Genomic DNA, 5,848 nt, shown 5'->3' on the forward strand with positions numbered 1-5,848 from the left:
AGTACGAGGGAGTATACGAACAAACGTAAAACCAGACGATAACAATCAATGAAAATCAGTCATTGATTTCAATCAAAATTATCAATAAAAAACTATTGATTAATATTGATTGGCTCGGCCAATCAATAACAATCGATAATCACTCACTGATGCGTCTAAACATTATTGATTTTCATTGATTGCTATTGATGATCAATAGCTGATTGTGGAATTACAGTAAAGGTCGCAAACACAACAACGCTGTAGGATTTGCTTAAAAGGAGAAGAAAGAAAAACGTGAACTATAAATAGGTCACGGTTAACACCATGCCTCATTTATTACTTTGATGAACAACGGCAATGGCAGCTAATAATGCTAATGCAAATTTTGTTCATTCTGTAGTAATATTTTCCATTTTCCTGGACTTCTTCACTACCTGTTATGTTTGGGAGCTGCTGTTTGCCATATTTCCGAATAGCGTTTCAAGTAGTGTAGCTGAATACTTTTTGTATGCGACGTTGAAGGCACACCCTATTTTTCTTCTTATTATAGTTATTTTATCCCTTTCAGTGTCACGGGTAAACGTTGGCCATCTCAGTGCGTGTATAGTTTGGCTATTCAAATTATTCACGAGAGTTTATGAGGGATTAAGCATGACGTGTGTTTTTCTCGTGGACCCTACAATTTTTTTGGGCATGTTTGCGTATGTCGTTGATGTGTGACTTTTATAAAGATTTTTCTGATATATTCAGCTAAGAATTCGATAAATGTACTAAACAAAATTAAAGGCAGGCTCAAGGACATGTTTAACGTTAACAGACATAAAAACATAAGAGACGGGACGTATGAATCTATTTAAAGTACATTTCAGTTACGCTTTTTGCCTCTTGTCAATACAGGAAGATAACTTGAACTGGTGTTTGTACTGTTGTTTCTGTTCTTCCTTTTTAATTTCTTAATTTATCATAGATTGGACTATGAAAAGTTAATTGGGTTTATTTTCTAAGCCCTCACAGTGACGTGTTTAAAACATAAAGAAAGCACATTTTAGTTTTCAATAAATATCAATGAAGTTAATGTAAATCAATGAAAATCAATGAAAATCGAAAATCTCTCAAGACTGCGGCTTTGATTTTTATTGATCTTCAATATCAATCAATTAATTGCTATTGACTATTATTGATGTCATTAATTATTGATTTTGATTTAATTGTATCGTCTGGCGTAAAAAAATCCTGCTAATCGACTTTATAACGTAACACAAAAAGGCTCAGCTATTTTGTGTGAAAACATCCCAATTAGACAGGGGATGAAAAAACAAAAAGGGATATTAAACTCTTCCTTAAAACTGTCCGTACATCTTACTACTGAAAAAAAAGGGATGAAATCAGCCCTTAAAGTACCTTGAAACTGAGGAAAAATAAGACACTTTGACAGACGCAACGGGATATATTTGCCCGGCTTTGAACGCTCGCCGTCCTTGGAACGGAACTCATAAACCCCTTCCACCCTTTTTCGCTCGCGTCAATCAAACTGGACAGACACCAACCTGCTAAGATCAAACGTTAAGGCAAGTTTGTGGTATTCTAATTTAGGCTTCGACAAAAAGTTCGAAAAGAAGGGTAAGCAAACAAAAAAGGACTGGGAAAGGTAAAACAGACCCTCAAGACATGACTAGTGCTTCCATTGCTAGCATCAGCTAAAACCGTGGTCGACTATTCTTCGACAATTTAAACAGGATATCATGTCGCTGTGCTAAACTTACATCGTATAAAACACCACTAAATTCCTTAAAATGTTGACCGAAAGATGCTCAATCTCATTCTCTGCTAATGACCTGAAAAGCAATATAATATGAAATTAGGAAAGTCAGTAGTCACGTACGTTAACTACTTTTTACAAGAAATCATTTGGTGAAGCGCAAAGTAGTTTGGATAGATTTTTAGATTTCAAAACATAGACTGAGCTCGCCTGTTAACTGTTTTGCACCTTTTTTACTTCACTACATTCCTTTAGGACAAGGTTTTTGAAAACAAACAAACAAAAACAAGAGGCAAGCCAGCACAAGGCAGTTTTTCAAGAATTGGCAATATGTAGGAAGAAAAGATTTTCTTTCCAATTACCTAGTCGAATTGACTTTTTTCGAGTTTAACTCTGGCCCGTTCGTCGGAATAGTTCTCAATTTGACATTGTTTGGATTGTATATATTTTACTATACTTGCCAACCCGCTTACTAAATAGTCTTTCCTTGAAATAATATAAAACAACGTCCTAGTCCGTGCTAAGCTAAAACAGCATAATCATGTTGATTACATACAGTATGACTTGTGCAATTTCCTGTTGGGGATATTAACCTTATCTCAATTACTTCCCCCACAAAAGACCCAGGATTAACCACTGACAATGGGCGGGAAAAGGAATAAATTGTTATTTTCAGGCATACAATTTATCCTTGCTGTTCATACTTACAATGTCATAACGGATGAAATGTTGGATTTTCCTAGCCGCGAAATATCTTCGATGTGGTTGCTATGTAGCATCCTGAAACAAGTGGAATCTATTAGCGGACCCCTTCTTGATTGACTTGGATGAACAGGAAAAAAAAACTCCAGCGTACCAGTATAATTGTTCTGTTTAATTAAACATGGGACAATTTAGTGTAAAATTGCTTTTCGCTTGATCGTTCTCCTCCTTTTCAAAGCGCAATCGTCCGTAACATAATGACAACGTGACGTTAAAATTATGATAGATTAAGCAGAACAAATTTATGTACACTTACAAAAATCGCAGGTTATCAAGACCTGTCAAATCAGGCACCGAGTGTAACTGATTTGAGCCCAAAGTCCTGAAAAAAACATATATCTTTCAGTTAAAATTTAGAAAGTAGAGATTTTAGAGTTGTGCTTCACTCTTTTTTAAATTTCATCTGAAGAGTGAAAATGAAATTGAGTTTCAATGTGCGCTTCCTTCTCGTAACGACCACCTATCTAAAACATCGATATTTTCTCCTCAAAGATACTATACATTAAGACCCTCGAAAGACGACCACCTCTTGTAATCGACAACGAGCCCCTTTTTAGGATGACAAGTTAGACATCTTTCATTCTTATTTAAACGTTTCGTGAGCGAAAACTTCATGCATAGAGAGGTGTCATCTTCATCGATCAGTGCAAAGTGGTTATTGCGACGTAGTTCGAATTCCTACATTACAAAATTTTATTTGCGATATCAAATGCTGTCTACTTATTCATAGCCTCCTCGCCATTACTCTCATTTTTGTATCTTTTTGTTCTTATAATCATTTATTCGTGTGGCAAATAAATAGAATACAAATACAAATATGTAACTCAAAGTATACGAGGTAAGCTCTGACTTTCTTTGCAGGCGAACTCGATTGAGCAAGTCGAGTGTCGTGGAATAAAGTAAGCACAAAGGAGTCTGTTTCCTGAAAAACACTCCTTTCGAGCCTGCAAACATTTTGGCAACCCTGCAGGACAGCTCGTTGGTGTAATCAAAGATCTAAATAGACTGCTCGAATATTGCCGTAATCACCACAAGCATTTTGGTTGTGCGTTTCTGTGCCAAGATGGGTTTTATAGAATGAGACGTAACGAGATGCTTGGTAGTGACAGTTATATAATCTCTGTTGTCTGATCGCCCTCGTGAATCGTTATGTTGACCCGTTAATTCGTCTCACCATCGCTACACGGCCATATATGCGGACCGAAGATAAATTAATGCAAAATAACGCGCCCATTTGGAACTGAGCTGCTGATATTACTAATACCCAATACGTATAAAGCTTCCTTAAAACGTTGGAATGTTGTTAATTGAAAGGAAAAAATTAGTTTGCTGTATTGGATTTATCTTCTCCTTGAAATCCTTAATTTTCGCCCGGAAAAATCACTAGGAAATGTGCATATACGTGTCCAGCGATTTCCCGCCACTAGAACCATTAAGAGATCCCATACCTAGAATTCCTGTTTAAATAGTCTCAGTCAAAATTGTTGGCACAATTTACTGTCTTCTTACCAACCCAATGTTGCTGTGCAAGATTGGGTGAGTTAACTGGGATAAAAAACATTGAAAGGACAAGAAGACGGGCCAGAAGTGAAAAAAAAAACAAAAAAACAAAAACAAAACAGCGTTGGGTGGAAGAGTCCCAGCTATTTTTGTCCGACACTGTAGCTCTCAAATTGTGTAGTACTGTGCCTCATACCTTGAAAGTCGGTATCAAGTTACACCTGTTGGAAACTGCCAGTCCCTTCAGCTAGCGATTTCTGTTTGGAGAACCCCAAGGAAGCATCCTTAGAGCTCTACTTTTTCTCATATACGTTAACGACCTTCCCAACTGTTTATAATACTGCCAAGTAGTCATGTATGCAGACGACACAGTGATTTACTTCAGTGCAAATTGCTGTCAAAATATTGAATACCACCTGAATGCCGACCTTACTAATGTTACCGAATGGATGAACAACAACTATCAGACCTTATACACCGAAATCGAAGTTCGTGTTGTTTGGTGGTGATAGCAGGTTGAAAACCTGCCAAGGTATCAAGCTTGTCAATGATCACGAAAAAAAATTTCCTGCGTTTGCACGGAGCTGGGGTTTCGAAAAGGTGACATCTTTGCCTAAATTGCCGAAAGTATCCAAGGAGTATCCAGCGCTACTTCATTGGCGCAGAACAACAACGGAGGCAATCCCACGAATTAGAAGCCGATCATACCCGACGAGACAGTTCTTACAAAAGTTTCTGGAAAGACTACCTGGCGTCGATGCACCTGCACTGGAAGCCTTGGCAGCAGGAGCTTCGGCATGGTGAAATTTGGTATTAGGTTGTACAGGCGGAACTGGAGAGACATCCAAAGACCGACGAACCACTCCTTCCGAAAGTGCTGGATGCAGTTGAGGGAAAGCCTACAACTCCTGAGAACAGCCCGATAGCGAGCTCTTACGCAACCAGCAAAGAGTCGCACACCACACAACCTAACAACATAGGTCTGCGTAGGTCAACCCGCACAAAACAGCCACCAGTTTGGCACAATTTATTTTGTTATGTAATCTCACTTAAACTAGGGCATTCGCCCACACTCTTGCTAAAACTGCCAAACATTTAGGCTATATCAATATACTTTTTGTTTGTTATAAAGGGAAGATGTAACAAGATACTTCGCTCGTGACAGTTATATAATCCGTGGTGTGTGATAGTTCTCGTGGTTCTTGTACAGTAAGTAATGCATTTTTTAAGCCGCGTGCCCTTTGAGTGAATTGAAAGTTAGAATAGCACAACACTGTTAAGTCGCAACTTTAACATATCTTTACACATGACAGATCGAGAGGTGGACGAACTTCATCTGGGAATCGAGGGAAGAATTTGTAAGCTCTAGCTGACATAAATGGAACAGCTAGTGGACCACGTTCGGTTAGAATATAATAAAGGAAACTAAGCTTGTCATGTCACGGATTAATCGCTTCTGGGTTACGTTACCATGTTAAGATGTGATGAACCTGTCGAAGAACTATGTAAGAAGGTATCCTAGAGAATAGCAGTGCTCATAAATACTCGAAATTTTATGTCAGCAATACCACTGCCATTTGCCCTGAAAATTAAAAAGATCTGTTTCAGCCCCAAAGTGCCAATTCAGCTCTGCAGGTAAAAGTCTAATTCAGCCCTTCCTGGAGCCATTTGAGCACAATTTAGGCCAAAAAAGCTCAATCAAAAGGCTATTCCAGCCCACGCTAGGACTCATTTCAGCCTTTGGGACCAAATCAGCTCTAGCTAGATGGACTGTATTGGCCCTGATTTGAGGGAGCCAAATTAGACTCAAAAATAGGACCACATTTTACCCCCCGAAAAGGCCCC

The sequence above is a fragment of the Porites lutea genome, chromosome 5 (assembly GCF_958299795.1).
Source record: "Porites lutea chromosome 5, jaPorLute2.1, whole genome shotgun sequence".
NCBI lineage: Eukaryota > Metazoa > Cnidaria > Anthozoa > Scleractinia > Poritidae > Porites > Porites lutea.